This window comes from Microplitis mediator, chromosome 7 (assembly GCF_029852145.1).
Source record: "Microplitis mediator isolate UGA2020A chromosome 7, iyMicMedi2.1, whole genome shotgun sequence".
Classification (NCBI taxonomy): Eukaryota; Metazoa; Arthropoda; class Insecta; order Hymenoptera; family Braconidae; genus Microplitis; species Microplitis mediator.
In genome coordinates, this window is record NC_079975.1 from 4,048,812 (window position 1) to 4,069,252 (window position 20,441).

At 30.6% G+C, this 20,441-nt stretch overlaps 1 protein-coding gene across 7 annotated transcripts in view; it reads left to right on the forward strand.

The window, feature by feature from the left end:
- Positions 1 to 20,441, forward strand: part of LOC130672088 (hemicentin-2-like) — a 161,841-nt gene that overhangs the window by 120,093 nt on the left and 21,307 nt on the right. The gene's annotated exons all lie outside the window — the stretch shown is intronic.

Here is a 20,441-nt window from a genome sequence, read left to right on the forward strand (position 1 = left end):
TCTTTCTCGTCTTGTCTTGCGACGCGCCAGACCGTATTTTTATTATTTTTTTTTTTTGCTTATTCTTTCCCATCAAATATTAAAGCCTACGATTTGATACCTATATCTATATTCAAATTACAAACGGATACAAATGATCAAAAAAATTTCCACCCCGTAATAAAATTTTTAAAATTATTTAGCATCAATTATTTTTAATTTAAAATTCAACATCTCGACTTAGACTTGAAAAAAATAGATTTATTTATTTTTTCTATTGGCATATATTCATTTGCTGGGAAAAGAAATATGAAACTCGGTATCCCGATATCTTTTCTCTTTTATTTATTTGTAAATATAAATAATTTTTTATTGTTGTCGTACTTTTATTATTTATTTTTTATTTTTTCACCTCGGAGCAGCTTTCTAGGCTGCAGATGCGGATAGTGAGTGCAGTGTATAGAGCACAGAAAATATAAAGGTCATATATGCATGTATTCATATGTATATGAGATGGGAGAGTTGTTCCGATTCGTTGTATTCGTAAACAAGGTGGTACGGAGGATAAAAACGCAAATGGCAGTGTTGACGCTTCAGTCACGAAACTGCTGAAACAAAGAAAAAAATTACAGATACAAAAACAATCCGTTATATCGTATCTTTTTTGTTGTTTCTGTTATCTATTACACCTACGGTACTCTCAATAATTTTATTTCCTTGTGAAATTCATTTCGTTTATATTCATCGATCATAAATTAATAATTTGATTTTTTTATATAATCTATGCTCGCAATCAACGCCGTTATATTTCTAAGATCGGCCTTATACCCGCACGGAAAAATATATATCCCGGCAAAATAGGATATATCTTTAGCATTGTCGTATATATGCTATTTTGCCGGCATATATTCCCGGATATCTTTTTCCGTGTGGGTAAACTTTTTCATCAAATCCTGGTCATTTCCGATTGGTCGGGTACAGTGATCAAATTTTCTTGAAGCACTAATGCATTTCTTTCAATGAATTTTTTCACTATTAGAATGGATTCTTAAATGGACATCGTGATAATTCAAAATTTATTAAATTAGTTATGATATCAACAGAGAAATTAAATATGAAATTCGATTCCAACTCATCGGGAAAACTTTTCCATTTTAATACAAAAAATTGAAGCGCAAAAAAATTCACAGATGGAACTGTCAGGGCATTTATTCGGATGATAAATCACCTTTTACATCATTGTCACTAACAAAGTGATCTTCACTTGAGAAAACTTGTATATATATACCGAGAAAGAAATGATTTAGATTTAACAAAATCTAATGAGATCAATCGAGATTTTATTTTTCCAAATGTTAGACCTAAATTGGTCTATCGATTCATCAAAATCCACTAGATTGATGTAGGTCGTTGGTATAAAATTTCCTAAAAATTTTTTTCAAAGTGAAATTTGACTCTTCTTATTTTTGATCTGCGTACAGACTCCTACTGATCCATGTCGATCTTATTTCTTCATCAATTCACATTAATTATCATACTCGTAAAATTTTATTGAAGTTTTCCCATTCCGGTCGCCAACAAAAAATAATTTTTTTACATTCTAAAAAAATATACAAATCCAACATATCGAAGCTAAAAAAATGAAAGATTTTCTTAGGCTCTCTCCCTAAAACTACGCATCATAAAGTAAGAAAGGTAGAAGTAGGAATAAATCGATTTAAACGAATAGTTTATTATGTAATAAAGGGGAATGAAGGTCTTGGCAATTACCACATTCTATAAGACATATCTTACCATCACCCTTTCCTTCTTAGATCTAACTAAGACACATAACTGCTTGAGGGTATTATTACTGAACGATGTCACCGCATTCAATAATTTCCCCGATATGCCGAGGCTTACAGAGGATCACTGAGGGTAAAATCGTTTTACCAGTGGTTTCAATTACACGTACAATCATACCCGTCTTACATAGATTCTTAGCCCATTTAAACTACTACTACATATTCTTATATATATGTATATATCTTAGACATTGTCTCCTTGTGTCGGTAGCAAGACATCAAATCCTTTAGTAGAGTTTCTGAGTTAGACTCTGAAAGCTTGTGAATTACCCAGGTCTTATAATCACTATTTAATTCTCCATCAACTGGACAGTTTAATGTTCAATTAATACTCGAGTTAAATTACACTTCAATATTGATTTTCATTAAATATGATAGCCATTAAACTTATTAATTATCAATATAAAATAAATTAAATTTATTCCATAAATTACACTAAATTGTTATTTACAATTAAATATATATAATTAAATGTGTGCATTATCATTAATTACAAATTATTTAAAAATATGACAGTGTTTAATGTAGCTCCCTAATTTATGATAAATGGTAGTACCGTTCTATGATTTATTAATAACATACCAAAGTAATAATCATTATCTTTATATCCGATTTAATTAATTTAAACTTTAATCCTTTATCGGGAATTTAATTTTTACAAACAGTTGAATCGGATCTCGTTAATTATGTCTAGAAATTAATAGCTGCCTCGTTAGATTTAGATATTAATAATGATTATAGTTATAGGGAAGCTATTTTATGATAAGCATCTAATTACAATGGCGAACGTTATGATGTGATGTTAACACGTGATTAATTATTTTATTTTTTATGATTTAAAAAACAAATTTATTACCAACTAGTACCCATATAATATAAGATCGGTTTCATATCTAATGAGCTTCGAAAATTTGAACTTTTACACTTTGAAATTGGAAATTTGAACTTTGGTAAATTTGAACTTTGAATAATTTAGTATTTCTTTCATCAAAAATAATTTTTTTTTATATATAAGGGAAGGGAGGGGGAAAAAGGGGGTAGGGTAGGTAAAACGGGGTACCCCCAAAATTTGATAAAAAAAAATTTTATATTTTAAATGGTTTTTAAACATTCCAAAATCACTTCTGTAAGTATAATTAAGCGTTACTTTGAATTTTTTTTGGTAAACTTTTTCAAAAATCAATTGTCAGTTGAAAAATATTAACGACGTTTGTTTTATGACAAAAACTATTAAAAATTCTTTTTTCTTCTTTTGTATCCAATAAACATTTAAAATATAATTTTTCTTCATGTAAATTACTTACAAAAAAATTAAACTTAATCAAATTCGTTTAAAATCCAGAAATTTTTTTTTTTTTACCTTTTTTAGGGGGTACCCCACTTTGCCCGCAGAAATGAAAAATTTTTTTTTTCATCGGTAACTGAAAATTTCTTCTATTTACTTTGAATATCATTAAAAAAAAAAGATCTAGCGTATTTGAGTCCTCGAAAACTTGATATTTCCTAAAGTACCCCCTTTTGCCCCTCCCTCCCCTATTTTTCATATTTTTTTGATATAATCATTTTTTCATTCATGGAAGTTCAAACTTACCAAAGTTCGAATTGCGAAAGTTCAATTTTCAAAGTTCATTAGGTCGGTCACTATAAGATCTGTCCAATCGATCACTTCTGAAAAATTCAAGAGTAAACAAAATTTTACCTTTCGGACTTCGTTATTGAAAAGGTCTTATATAAAGTCCAAAAAACGTTCATATTTGATTTCAAAATCGTCTTTGTTATTCATGTTTTTAATACTAGCAGAATTTTCCAGAAGAATTATTTACGCTAAAAAAATTCAGCAGAACTTTCCTAAAAAAAGGCTCAGTTGAAATTTTTTTTACACCTTAATGTTTTCAAAGTTCAAAAAATGATTAACTCGAATAAAATTTATTTATTTAAATAATTACAAATTAAAAGAGATAAAAAAAATGATAACTTTTCATTCCTGCACAAGTTCTCAATAAGCTCATTAACCGAACAATGGGAAAAAAACCACGAGCTCCTTGAATCCTCTTATAAATTTTTTTCCTCAATAATAATTATCCCATTCAACAGATTAATATAACACGGAATTTAATAACTCACCGACCCACCAATGCAATTCAATGAGTAATTCCTTAAAAATTCAAGTTTCTGGTTTCTGCTTGAAAAATCAGCAATCAAATATAAATCATCCCTCTTTTAATTCTCTTCTTCTCTTTATCATCTTTCTATATTTCAATATCCTTCTTCTCTCTTTCTTTATCTATCTATACTCATATTTGTTAAAAAATGGAACAGTGTGTTCAAATGCACAAATCACCGTTTTATTATTCTCGTATAACAGAATCGCGATGATTGAAAGAAGGTATAGAAAAGAAATGTGAAATGTAAAATAGTAATAATAATAATAATAAAAGTGAAAGAGAAAAATGTTGTCTAAGGGTTGGTGAAACAATTGTCAGGCGTCGAATCAGTTCCGTCTCTACGTTGTACTCTAGACAATAGATAACCGGTATATTTTCAACGTAAAAGAGAACTGCGTCAGAAATATCTATTTGCAAATACACACACACACACACACACAATATTTCTCTTTCCTCCTCTTCCTCTTTTTACTAAAAAACACAGACACCCCTTGCACATTTACAAACGAGCATGTGTATCTTTCATCATTTTTGCCTACACTTTTTTTTTTTCATGCGTTTGTAGTTTTATGCGAAGCTTAATACACACTACACTGTACATAGATGATATGAGGTGGTACACCAAATACATTTTACGATGATGAGAGATCGTTGTCACGTCTATAGACTGTATAGATGTATAATAAACTCACACTTGTCAATGTCTAGTGCAGTCTTATGATTGCAGGGGTGAGTTTATATGCGTTTTGACGAGACAAATTGTTGATCTATGTATCTATATATATGTAGGTATAGGTAGAGAAATAAAAGCGTATAAAAGAAAGAATCATTAATGATGATGACTATACTCAGAAAGATTTACGACTCGAAAGTCATTTGTTTTTTCCTGCTCGACGTTAATGATTTCGTACTATTTCACTCTCTGTTCTTATTAACGTATGCTTTGTTTTGTAGATTAATGATTTTAGTATACTTTTGCTGAGTTACTTAATTACGGTCCTCTGAGTGCTGAATCAAGTAACGGTAGCTATATTTTAACTGACTACGTCACATGATTTTTCAAAGTGTTACATAAGCATTTTTTGTGAAAAGATTTCAGTCTGAGGAACTAGATTTTGTATAGAAGTAGGCGATATTCATATCTAATAATAAAGTTTTATTTTTTATTTGTGTAGTGAAGGGAGGGTAAAAGATTTTGAATGCATTTCAGTCCGAATTGAATGGGTTTGCGCACACTTGTCCCACATGATTCTATACATTGATTAAATGACGTTCATATACGCAGAGAATTTTTGAGTAAAAATTACCCATAAAGTTTGGTACTGTAAGGACATATTGCCAGTAACTAAATTTTTACTGTTGTTAGTAGAAATTGCACTCCATTTACATGCTATCAAGTAGTATATTTTACAATGTGCATGGGAAAAATTTTGATATTTATGACAGGTTCTCGCAGTATTAAACTTTCTGAGTAATTTTTACACAGAACAAAAAAAAATTCTTGGCGTAAGAAAAATTTTGCATTAAAAAATAAAAACAAAAATTTTTTTAGGACTATTAGAAATAATTTCTCGGCTCAAGGAAATTTTTTCTGACCTCAAAAAATTATTTGTCACCCCAAGGAAATTTCCGTTTTTAATTCGTAATGCAGAAAATTTCTTAGGTCAAGTAAAAATTTTTTTGGAGCGAGAAAATATTTTTTGCGCCGAGACATCCTTTTTTCCTGTGTACGAAAAATTTCTCTGCGTGTAAGAAAGACAAACTATAGTTTTCCAGTCAAAAATACCGTATAGTGAAAGTAATATGAAATATAAATAAAATAGTGTAAACCAATACCTATAAAAAAAATTAATAAAAATAAAAAAATAATTTTTTTAGTTGTATTGTAGGGATAAAATATGAGAATAATTTATTACATTCGCAAAACACTCTTCAACCGTAGAAAATATTTTACCATACGAGAGACAAGAGAATATAGAAATACGCGAGTGAAATAAAGGACGTGGAAAAAAAAATCAGTAAGATATAAATATGACGTGAGACAGAGTGCAGAAAATAAATGAATTAAAAAAAATTTATATATGAAGACAAAGAAAAAAATTGACATTATTTTAAACTAAAAATGATCTATTTTCAACTTCTCGCTGTGAAAATTGATAGTTTTCTACCCTATAAAAATTATTGATTTTATTTAAATCTTCTAAACTCGAATTCTCAATACGTCTCGTCACAAAAACAAGTTTCCGGACTGACCTTTAGAGTTGACCCCGTGTAGATTTTTGTTTTTAAGTACATTTTTGTGGGAATTTAAATACCCGCCGAAATTTGAAAAATGTACGTAGAAAAGCGCGCATTTTTTTTTCTTTTATTTATTATGATTTTATGTAATGTCGAATATTGAAGACCGGATTTCACAGGTTAATCTCCGTTTACGCGGGTATAAAGATGAAATAAACGATTGGATAAATTAAAGGTCGAATGAAGCGAACCATGGGTAAAGTTTAATGTAGCATAACATTAGCTGTACTCATAATTTTATCTCTATATCCTTTTCCCGTGTTATGGAGTACATTATAGAGCATAAATATATACCAGGATGTATATTTACTCTCAACATTATTTTACTCAATTTACATACGTTACATTTATGATTATTAATAATATATTTCGAAATATATGTAAAGAGATTATTAAATTCGTGCATTACTAAATATCTAGATAAATATAATCAAATTATAGGATAATATAACAATAATAATCATAATAATGATAAAATTCATTGTTTTATTGTGATATGGAGACCAAATTAATGTTGATGCAGGACAACATGGGTTGTATCCATCATTCAGTTACCTGCACTTTGAGTTTACATTTTATTAAGCAAACATATACGTACTTTTAAGTAAAGATATACAAGCCGAGTTTCCGTTAGCAGTCACTCACAAAGAGGGCGGCTTGTTTATTTAGTACTCAACCGCAACTAACCCGGCTACAATACACAGACACCTACTCAACTTTTGACCTCGATGTTTACCGAACATGACCCTGAATATCGATAATCTGATATTCAATTTTTGTCGCTGGACTTTTTTACCGGTTAATTTATTCTTTGAGATGTAGAAGAAAAATTTTTTCAAATAACACGGTAAGAAATTTTTTGCTGATATCACGGCGTCAACGCCATACTGTATAGTATCGAAAATTTTTATAGGTTATAAAATTGTATGCATAGATGATTCAACATTGGCAATAGTTGGCGAGAACGCCGCAATGTCAGTATGGCCGTCAGGCCCACACTGCATTGCTGTATCCACATTGCTTCTGGCTGATAAACCTAGTCTAATGACATCTACATAGTTTCGACGGCAATACGATAGTATGCATTGATTTACAAGTCAGAAATTATGGCGGGAAAATCTAATGGCATTGTGTCCTCGGCATCGTAGTAGGGTCTCAGAGCCATGCTGTTTCGCCGTGCTTGCTATGCATACGTGTGAGCAATACAATAGCTCCAGTACTATATAGTATCGTAAATAACGCCATACTGTATGGTATCAAAGATTTTTATAGGTTATAAACTTGTGTACGTAGATGATTCAACCATTGCGGGAATAGTAACATTGGCGATAGTTGTCGCGGACGCCGCAATGTCAGTATGGCCGTCAGGCCCATACTGCATTGCCGTATTCACATTGTTTCTGGCTGATAAACCTAGTCTAACGACATCTATATAGTTTTGGTGGTAATACGATAGTATACATTGATTGACATGCCAGAAATTATGGCGGGAAAAACTAGTAGCATTGTGTCCTCGGCATTGTAGTATGGGTCTCAGGGCCATGCTGTTTCGCCGTGCCTGCTATGCATACGTGTGAGCAATACAATAGCTCCAGTACCATACAGTATAGTAAATAACGGCATACTTCTGGGACTCGTTACAATAGTGTCTTGGAATATTTCACATACTATTTTAGTATCTGTCTTGAGACCATACCAGCATGGTGTTGAACGCCATGTTTTTCTTACCGTGAACCTGCACTGAGAGAACAATTTATTTGACTGAACAAAATCATTTATTTAATTTAAATATATATTTGTTTATAGTTAACAAATCTTAGTTGCAAACAATTCCACTACGGCTGATGGCGCTAAATATAAACAAATCATTATTTCATTCAAATGAACCATATCTTTGTCTCAAATAGACACTGATTGGGTCCATTCAAATATGGGATTTATTTGCCTGAAACAAATCTCATCTGGCTCAAATAAATTTTTCTCTCAGTGTGATGACGTCTCTTGTAATTATTAATTTATAAAAAAATTGAGTAGCATAATTTTTTCTGTGAAACCAAGTCAAAGAAAAAATTTTCACCGGTTTAATGAGAATTTCTCGTTAGTTTCTTTGCGAACTTATAAAAATTAACGTGATCTCGATGTCCCTCTTCACAAGTATTCCATATTTTTATTTATTATTTAGTTTTTAAATAAAAAACGATGATAATTTAAAGTTTAAATAAAGATAATATTTGGCCTTTGAAAGTTTAAATTCAACAATTTTCTTTAATCCCAAGTATCAAAAGATCTGAAGAAAAACAAGATAGTAACGTAATAGTTGCAGCAGTAGTAAAAGTAATAGTAGTAATGCATGGCCGAGTAAGAGAAAGAGTAAGAAATTTCACAAGTGTGTTGAAAGAGTATTTGAAACGAAGCTTTTTCAACAGTTCTTGACTTTACGATCTTCCGTAGATTAGGATTTATTTTAATCCAAGAAAACCAAGTAAGAGACTACATTCTCAGCTACTTTTCTATATCTACGGCTATATATATACATCTACACAAGTATTTCTTATCTTTCATTTTACTTTTTTTTTCTTTATTCCTTTTCTGCGGTTTTTTGTAGCAGCATTCATTGTTATGTCAAACCCCAAGAGTATTTTTATAGCAAAACTGTCAGGCTTTAATCCTCATGATTCCTTCTATTTCTCTTTGACACTTTCTCTCACGACGTAGCGTCAGCTCTTAAATCAATTGATGCTAGTGGCACTCGACTGAGTAATTGAAAGGAAAGAGAACGATCGCGTAAGGAAGCGAGTCAAGAAGAAAAGGAAGTTACGGTACAAAGGGAAGGGTCCGCTTTAAGTGTATTCATTTTTATACTCCTCAAAGTGTGAACGTGTAAAAGGAAATAAAAGAAAAGAAAATTAGAGAGAAGCTTTTGTCTAGAGATGCATCAAAGTTAATTCTTCAAAGGACAATTACTTTTACGAATTTTTTAAAAATTATTTTAGTCAAAGGCTTGATCAACGTCTTACTCTTGGGAATCTTGTGTTTCTTTTAGTGGCCCTAAAAAAAATTTGAATGATAAAAAAAAACGTAGTTAGGTTTTTATTTTTGTGCAGGTGTCACTTAAAGCTTCATCGTCAGACGTTAGTTTTAGGAGCGTTTAAAATTTTTTAAACCCTCGATTACGGAAAAGGTCAAGGTTGTAAAGAGTAGCGTAGATAGAAGTTGTAAAATCTGTGTACTGGTTTGGTGATGAATTATTTTTTTTTATTTTTTTAGAGGCATTAAAGTTTGAATTACAAATTACTTCCTCGAAAAAAGGGAGCAATTAGTTTAGTGTAGGAATTAAGGAAAGTGTGTACTGAGTTTTTTTAAATTTTATCTCGAGTGTAAAAATTTAATTTAAATTTACTTGAATTTTTTTTGCAGTTTACTTTAAAAAATTTAAATGAGGTAGTATGGAAATAAAATTTTTTCCAACTCCCTTCTATTGGAAAAAAAAATTTTTTTTTTTCCAGAAGTTTAGACGCGCTGTTGAATTTATCGACGAAAAATTATTTCAGCATACGGTAAAAAATTATTTCAGACAGGTCTAATTACTAGACAAGATTTTTGCCTTACCTTCGAAATGAATAGTTCAAATGTTTAATATTACGACGAAAATATTGGTCTTATGAAAAAACTTTTCAAACAAAAGTTGTAGGAAATTTATTTTTATAAAAAAATGTTTCTCATGATTTTCTTATACGACCAATATTTTCACCGTAATTTCAAAATTGAGATCCATAATAAATTATTCAAATTTTTATTAATTATGAAAATCTTAATTTTGAAATTACGGTGAAAATATTGGTCGTATAAAAAATCATAATAGATGTTTTCTCTAGAAAATAAAATTTCCTACAACTTTTATTTAAAAAATTTTTTTATACCACCAATATTTCCACTGTAATTCCGAAATTTGACATCATAATTATCAATTGTTGTTTTTAAATAAAAGCAAAAATCCCGGTCCTACTAATTACACTAAAATTTCAAATTTTTTTATTTGAAAATGTACAAATTTTAGATCCAAACACTTAAATTTTTAATTTTCATATTTTAAGTCTCGTAAAATCTGCACTATATATTTTTTTTTTATGGCAGTGACACTGCATTAGTTTGCGTGGTAGTTTGGATGCATTCACATAAAAACTCGATTAACTACTGAGTTTTTTATTCAAAATAAAAAGCTTGAAAAAAATAGTTCAGAAAAGAAAAAAGTAAATAAATATATAAACAGGAAGAACGAATAAAATGAATAGACTTTTTATAGTTACAACTCTTGACACGGCTGTAAAATGTTGGTCGTGAAAATTAGATTAAATTTTTATTTAAAACTTGTAAATTTAACGTCAACGCTACGAAAACGCTCTTTTTTTATAAGGATAGATAATTTTGCTTTTACAACTGCGTTCTATCACCATCAGTTCGTTGCCACTCACTCACTGGATAACTCGAAAAGTTATTTGCTTTTTTTACTTTTATTTTACGGTAACTATCAACTGAAAATATCATTCTAAACTTAATGCTACTTGACTGCATAGCATTATAGAGTGCATGTGAACAGGAAATGGATTCTGAATTGTTCTCTCCACGTAATTGTGATGTAATGGAACTAAACGACGCGATAAGACAAGAAATGACAATCCATTACATGACAATTTTGTCTTTCATAAATTTTATTCATCACAATATAAAACTAAACTTTTATATAGTTCTTATAAAATAATTGTTTGTACAGAGCAACGATAGAGTCGTTTTAAAAATAAACTCTGGTGTTTAAAAATTCTTAGACCCTTAAGTCTGGACAAGGCACCAGATCTGTGACACTGATGCCCAAAGTGTCAGGCCAATTATTTTATTTTTTAAAGTCACAAACTTTTTTTTATTGCCTGAGTTTATGTAGGATTTTATGAAACATGAAATGTTTTTTAACCATTCAAAGAACCGCTACTTGTATTTATTTATTTAAATATTTAATCGCGTTCGCGGTGGAAACTATAACTGTCTCATAAAATTAATTATCATCACATATAATTATAGATATTTAAATGAATATATGATTATAATCTCTATAATAACGACACTTGAGTATGAAATCCTACATTATATAATAAACTTTAGAAATTAATTATATAAATAATATATTTTCGGAGTATTAAGGATCTATTGGATACATTTTACTCAATTTCTCATGAGAGAAATAATACATTTTCGGAGTATTGAGGACCCAGCTTACACTTAAACTCGGTTAGTATTATTACACTGTAAAAAATCACCGGGGTAAGTCCAAGCGGTGTAGGTGTTAATATCGGCGGTGTTAAATTTCAACACCGAAAGCGGTGTGAAAATAACGCCGCCGCCGGTGTAAATATTCTGTACCAGTGTTAAAATAACGCCGCCACCGGTGTAAATATTTTGTAACGGTGTTAAAATAACGCCGCCACCGGTGTAAATATTCTTTACCGGTGTTAAAATATTTTACTTTGTGAATATTTTTACTTACTCGATCACTATACTTGTTAATAAATGATATTCTTTAATTATTTTCATAAAGAACTGACATTTTTTGTTTTTTATAATCTTTAAAGTTAATACTCCACGCGTACGCAGTTTACCCAGCTTTTACACTGATATTACTCCGTTTTTACACCGGTTACCCTGCTTTTACTCCGATTTTACACCAGTTACCCCGATTTAACACCGGAATTTTTAACACCGGTGAATTAGTCCTCCTACACCGGTGTAATTTTATTTTAACACCGGGTGGAGTTAAAATGAGTCCATTTTTAACACCGCTCTTTTTACAGTGTATGTAAAAAACCCAGTTAATTGTTCATTTTATAGAATTTTTTTATAAATTCACCTTCTCCAATTATTTAATAATAATGATATGAGTTTAATACCTTAACATAAAACTAGTCTCAAATATTAGTAACTGAATTTTCATTCCATATTTTCTACACGCTTTAATATTTTACTATTTAGATCACTGTAACCACTAAATACCGCTTATATAAGAGCATGCGTGTGTGTGTGCGTATGTATATAGTTGGAGCGAATTATCACAAGGTAGAATGTGAGATGAGTGTACGATAATTAATCCACTTCGGCGTGGATAAATACCCTGTGGCTTAAACGCGAGAGCTCACTGCTGCTATTATTCTAAAGCTCGGTACTCTACTTCTATATACATATATATATACCTCTTTCTCCCAGTTAAACGCAATCGTAGCCTATTTGTTTAGTACGTGCGTATGTGGATAGAGAAGCTGTACACATTTCTCTTGCGTACACATTATCATTATTTGATATTGTTTAATTTTATTTCGTTAACCATTATCGTTTTATTATTCAGTTATACGTACATGTATACAGTTCTAGATCAAACTATATTAATTATTTGATTATGATTTAGTAGCTCTGAGCAAGTTATTTGAGCATACGTATTGGGGTTCCTTTGATGTCATTTTCATTATTTGATAAATCAATTTAATTAACTTACTCATTAATTAGAACTGTATTGTGATATTTAATCAAATAACATAAATAAAACAACTCAGGCGACCGTCTATAGTCTATTGAGTTGGTTGATATTTTAGAATGAAGACTTAGAAGAAAGAAACTTCCCCTTAATTTTGACCCCTATTACGAGCTACGTCTCCCACCCGCTGTTATACATTTGTATGAGTGTGTATATTAATTCATATATGCATTATTAATGCAATGTAAGAGCGCATGCGTGTTATTTGCTATTTAAAGAAGAAGGGGCATTCGATAAGTCGAAATTTCCGCTCCTCTGTAGACTGACTGTCCGAGTTAATGGAATTCGACTGTAGTTTTTTTTAACGAGCCTCAGTTGATCTCTTCTATTTCACAATTAATATATAGACATATTTTAATAGGCTTAGAAATCTCTTTTAAAATCGAAATTAGAATTATTTTTCAGTCTGACAAAAGGTCTCGAAACAGCTTGGAATATCGTAGATCTCTTTTTTCCATCATTTCGATCGACGTAAACGATCTTACAGGATCTAATTAAAGTGCGAAATTTAGGTTTCAGTAGATCTTCATTTACTTTCTGCGGGGTAAAAAAGGACCAAATGAACAAAAAAAAATCAAATTAGTCAACAGACCAGTCTAGATTAATTTATAGATATTTTTTAAATATGACCCTAGCGAATTTTTAAAAATAATAAATCATAAAATTAAAATAAAATATATACAACATAAAAAATAAATTGTCATCACTAATCATTTCACGTAACCACATGAAATTATCGGCAACAAAATTTGTAACATGTCTGCAATCGAAAATTTCTAACTAATATTATTCAGAAAAAAAAAACTATTTATTCCATAGAGTACACAGTAAATCAAGTGCGGCGTCGAAAGCCACCAATAAATAAGTTTCCACCCAGCGAACTCCTAGTATCCTAGTTTCAAGCTCTACCTCATTCCCTCTTTTCTCACTCCCTTTATTTTTTTATTCACTTCTATATATACCAAAGCATTTTAAAGCATTTGACAATTTTTTTACCGCAACCCAGTGGCATTGTTTCCTCTTTGATATTCCTCAGGCAAATCGCCGCTCTCATTCTCATTCTCGTTCAATTCTCTTCCTACAGCCACAGCGGTACAGTAGGCAACTCTGCCTCCGTCCTCACGCTGCCCGCGCCTGTGGTCCAGTTCGTATTGAGGGGTCCATAAATCTGCCGATTGCGTGCACTCGGCATTCGGCCAATAAGTGCTACGTGCAAGGTAGACTGAATCGCGTTAGAATCGTGACGCCAGTTTCCTCCTCCTTTCTACTCACTCTTTATCTCTATCTCTCTCGCTTCTATACCCTCCATGTTCTCTGTATCCTTCACATTTTACTGTAATCTCTCTCACTTTTCTATTTCTATTTCTATTCCCATCTATATCTCTCTATCCCACTTACTGTTCCATGTATACCTGCTACTCTTTACAATGACTGCTATTGCCTTTTTGGGATGTCAATATAGACATTATATATTCGAAGCGTCGCGCTCTCGAAATTGCCAAACCAGTTTTAGATCCTACTGTCTATAAATTTATAAATTATTTATGATACTCTAGATGCTTTTTAATAAAAAAAATTCACTCTTAATTGTATACGCGAAACCGATTAATTATTGGCTCTGAAAAAAATCAAATCTGTTTGATATATTATCAAGGTCTTATATATAATTTATAACTTAATGTCTACACGGTAAGAAATACTTTGCGGATATCACTATGCCAGTATGGGCGTAAACGCCATACTCTCTGATTGAACAACTGAATTCGACCGAATTAAAAATTTTAATTCTGTTATATTCTGTCGAATTCTGCAAAACAAAATTCAACTGAATTAAAAATTTGAATTTGAACGAAACAGAATAAAACCGATTTAAAAATTTCAAATTGTTTTAATTTAGTTCAATTCGGATTCAGAACCAGAAATTATTTAAATTCGTTTTAATTTGGACAAATTCTTGTTTTCCTGCCGAATTAGACAGAATTCATTTTTAAGTTAGGTACCGAATTAACAAAATTTATCTGAATTAAATAGAATTAAAAATTTAATTTTGTTTAATTCGATCGAATTCAGTTGTTTAATCAGGGCTGTATGGTGTCGAAGATTTTTATAGGTTATAAAATTGCATGCATAGATGATTCAACCATCACGGGAATAGTATCGTTGGCGATAGTTGTCGCGGACGCCACAATGTCAGTTTGGCCGTCAGGCCCATACTGCATTGCCGTATCCACATTGCTTCTGGCCGATAAACCTAGTCTAACGACATCTATATAGTTTTGGTGGTAATACAATAGTATACATTGATTGACACGCCAGAAATTATGGCGGGAAAAACTAGTAGCATTGTGCCCTCAGAATTATAGTATGGGTCTCAGGGCCATGCTGTTTCGCCGTGCTTGCTATGCATACGTGTGAGCAATGCAATAGTTCCAGTACTATACAGTATAGTAAATAACGCCATACTTCTGGAACTTGTTACAATACTGACTAGGAATATTTCACATACTATTTTAGTATCTGTCTTGAGACGATACCAGCATGGTGTTGAACGCCATGCATTTCTTACCGTGTACCAGTCATCTTCTTTGTTGGTCCTTCGAATACTAATTTTTTTTTAAAATTATATAGTCTACTTATCGATGGCCTACGTCACAATTGTCATAAAGCCAGAAAATTAGGGACATTATTGTAAAAAATTAATTGCAGAAAAAAAATTTATGTCCCAATTTTTGTCGGTTACGACATTTGTGACTGAGGCCATCGTTCTATAGATCTCGAGGTACGTAGCAACTTTTTTTCATTCAAGTTTTTGAAAAAGATTGAAAAACTTATAAAAATTATTGAAGGCAATATATGCATCAAAAAATATGGAAAAATTTTTTAATAAAATGAATAGCAATAAAATATATGAAAAAAAAAAATATAAAAAACTTATGACGTCGTTTCAGTATAGGAATTGGAAAATATATATAATAAATTTTTCGTTTTTATTGCAATAAATTCATTCCGCGCGTTTTCTTTGACTGTTTTCTTGCTTTATTTTTTTATATATATCTTCAAATTGAAGTATTCTTTTTATCCAGATTTAACGATTTCATTTTTTATTTTATATTCAACTCTTTTCATCGCCTTAATACGAGATTGTACTTTGGTATTTTTGTAGTCTTTAAAGTGTAGCGCAGAAGAAACTGCAGCAGCAGTAGAGGCAGTAGGAAAATAACGTCTTATTTTAGTTATACGAATAAATTAAAGGAAAATGGAGATTCAGTATAACCCAACAAGCCAAATGGGTGGTGGGTAAGGCAACAAGATGGAAAGCAGCGTTTCTGAATCTTTCGAGTTGACCTAAGCAGAAAATAACAAATTTTAACTCAGCTTTATACTGAGAATCTTAAATTCACTATCCTCTTTCTCATCTCTCTTTTTCCGATTTACTCAACCCCTTTTGTATCCTCTATATCTTTTTGCTGTCTTTTAAATTGAGATGGTTTATTCACAGAAACTGTAATCGTTCTATTCTGCTTACTTGCACAACGCTTAATCGATTACGATAATATATGTAATAGTTCCTTATCTTATTATTATTATCATCGGATTTATTTTAATGTCTATTCGCTGGAATGAATTACTTATTTACGATTGTATTAAATTCATAAATAAAATACTCACACTGTAAAAAATTAGGAGTGAATTCAGAGTGATTTTTGAGTCAAGTCTTGAGGTGACTCGGTTTTCCCCACTACCACTGGCTTATTTTTCAATATTTTTTTATCAAAATTTAGCAGAATATTCTTGGAATGATGCTTAATAATGTCACCAATTTTAAGAATTTTTAATAACGAAGGTACACTGAAAAAATTAAATAATAGGAATTACTATCTAGGTATAGTAAAATTTTTTACCATCAATCCGATAGCAGTGAATACTATCTAGATAATTGTATAAATCATCTTGATTGTAACAATTATTATAAATATGGTGAATGCTACAATCTAGATAATTCATACAATCATCTAAATAGTATTCACTGCTATCGGATTGATGGTAAAAAATTTTACTATAACCCCGAGTCAAAATATTAGACGTAAGTTGAACGTTCTTAACGTTTTAAACGTAAATTGAACGTTTTTAACGTTTTGAAAGTAATTTGAACGGTTTTTTTGTATTTTGGTTTATAAAAAATTGGTAATTTCATGAGTTATGATTTTAGTTTAATGATAACATCAATTAGTTTATTTCATTATTTGTAATCACAATTTTCATCACCTTGATATCATAATATATGAACAGATATACATATATAGTGTTATAGATAGAAGTATGGAACAAAAAAAAATGTTTTTTTAAAATACGAATTCCTTATTTAAGAGCCAGAAAAGCAGACGACAAAATTTTAGAGAATTGACGTGATTATATTCCAGGAGTACAAAATCGATGAAAAAAATTTTTTGATATATGCTTTTGTTTTCTTATTGGAAGTATAAATGAGTTATAGTTTTATGATAAATATGTTTTCAATTTATGATACTCCAATCTACGTTCAAAACGTTAAAAACGTTCAATTTACGTCTAATATTTCGACTCGGGACTAGATAGTAATTCCTATTATTTAATTTTTCCAGTGTACTCTTAAAAAAAGGCCATTCGGTAACTGAAATGGGAGTAGATTTCATGATATCTATATGTATAAATAGATAGATATGTAAAAAGTGTATAATCAGAATCGGAGGCATTGAGAAAGCCACAAAGTTTTTTTGAATATCATCAGAAATGAATGCAATGGAAAAATTTCATTTAATGATGAATAGTAAGATAAGTAATTTCTTCGGTCGAGGCATATGTATAGGCATGAAAATTGAAACTTATTTGAAGAGCTTTCAGATGCATTTTGAAGGAATTCGATAAATTGTCACATTCGAAAGTTATTGAAGAAAGAATCAGTAAAAATATTAATTTTTGACATTTTCAAAATTTTGAAATACTATAACTTTCTAACTAATTGGCCGATTTTACTCATCGTATGCTGAGTTTCATTGAAATCAGTTAAGAATTTTGGGCGCTATCTTCGTGATAAGCCGCGTTTTATCGTATAAATATATAAATACATACATGTATAAACTTTTGAACCATATATTTTTCCTGACTCCGCTCGTCAAGCTGAATTCTCAGACCCGTTTCCCCCTTTAAATCCGCATTCGCTCCGATCCCAAGTTTTAATATTAAAATCAACTCTTTTTAGGAATGAATTTTATTCCGAGGGGATTAAATATATAAACAGCGATCCACTTCGCGTTTACTTCGCTAATTTTTTTCAATGCAATTTTAATTTTTAGAGAATTTTGTATGTTGAGAAAAGGATCCGAATTAAGGATAATTAAAGTAGTTAATTCAAGATATAATAAAATATATTGTTAATAGAGATACAATTAAATGTACGGTATCAAAAAAAAAGCGTACGGTTGCTACAGCGATGTACAGAATACCGACTCATACCCAATTAGCAAACACGCAGTTTGGAAAACACTCATTTAGTATACCGGAAAACTCAACATATGATGTGTGCACGATGCACTTCGTATCTCCAACATTGCATTTAATTTCAACACAAAGATTAATTTAAATTTTATAATTTAGTTTGTCATCTCATGAGCTTTTTAATTTAAACCCCGTGTTTACGTGAAAGTAGTGAGAGAAATATTTAAACCGGGATTGTCGTTCAATATTCGCAACTAACTACAAAATTTTATTATTTTTATCAAACTGTCAGACAGCACAAATTTGATTTTTGAAAATTTTTTATATACACTTTCCAGTTTTCAAAACCTTGCTTCCATTCTGTGTACGACCAATACGTCCGGAGTTATTGATTATCAAAGCCAAAATGGACTTTTTGCTTTGATCAATGATAATTCGGCGCCAAATCGTCGTAGAGACTTTTTCAGGTCGCCAAATTAAAGGGCATAAAATTTTCTAAAAGAGTCATAAGGTCGGATTATTCAAAAAAATTTATTGACCCCCATAGAGTTATTGAAAGACCAGCAAAAATTTTGAGAATTTTTTTTTCGTCGGTTTTCTTATGATTACTCCGGAACCGTGCATGATAAAAAAATTTGAGGTCCAGATCTGAAAATTAGAAACTTGAGGCTACAATTTACTTTTGTTAATTTTCTTCTGCGACCATTTTTCACCGAGTTACAGCATGTTGAAAATCACCTAAAAATTTCGGATTTTTTTTCTATCCCTTAATTTTTGTGACCAGTGTATTTGATTCAAAAATTTTTGAGTTTCAATTAAAATAGAAAATGGGTTTCGCTTTACAGCATTTAAGATATTTTTTGTACCTCAAATCAATAAAGTTCGGGGTAAATAGGTCACTACAAATTTAGTGCCTGACTAATACACACAATTTTTAGTAAACGAATTTTTTTTTGGTAGAAAATAATCACGCATACATCAGAAGTAGGGCAAACTGGTCACCCGGGTGATACTGCCAACAAAAATATATTTCAAATATCAGATATTTTAGTTTATTTAAACAGGAACAAAAAAAATCTAGAGTAAAGGTAATAATGTCGTTTTTTATTTTATTCTAGAGCACAAGTTACAAAAATATTATTTCAAGTTTATAAATATATCATTTTGTCAGAGATATAAAAGTAAATACTACTAAATAAATACGGAAAATAAAGTAACTGTAAAAGGTTCAGTTACTTTGACAACTTAATATTAATAATAAATATTTTAAAAAAGCTTTTTGAGTAATCGATTTAAATTAAAAATTTAATTTTAAAAGTTTCAATGTTTTTATTTAATAATATATATTTTTTAGAATTTTTCATTACATTTCTAAAGCCAGTGTATAAGTGAAATAGCCTCTTGTACAGGATGTCTGATGTTGAGTCGGTAAGAATGACAGTGAAAGACGCGAGGGATAATACTTGAGCTGCGGTCAGACGTCAGACAAAAGACTGCCTGACTATTACCGCCACTACTACTTCTTCTTTACTGGCACTGCTTCTCTGCTACTGGCACAGTAACTGCTCTTTTCATGTTTTGTAGACATGAACGAATAGTTTGTTCGTCTGAGATTCAACGAAATCCCCAGCTTATGAAATTGCTCAAGGGCTCACCTTGAGATTTACGAAAAAAAAATTTACTTGAGTTAATTTTTTTTTTGTATTTATAGTTTTAGACTGAAAAATATTGCTAAGGATAAGGAAAAATATTTACAATCTATCACTTTTTTGCAGAGTAATTTTTTTTCACATAAAAATAAAATTCGAAAACGATAAATAATTTACTGAAATTATTATCACAAAATTTACACAAAATTGATGTAAAATTATAAAAATTAAATTTTCGGGTGCGGATTTCAGATTTTTTTTCAAACTTTTGGTTGCCTACTTTGGACCATAGTGGCCATTGTGTCTCATTATCAAATTTTTAAATAAATTTGAGGACCCATGGTTCATTTTGCCCCTCTCCTGGTGATTATTTTCCATTAATAGACGACTCTAAACAAAACCTGAGATATTCTACACCGAATATTGAAATCAAAGAACTCTAGTTTTTCAATTTCGT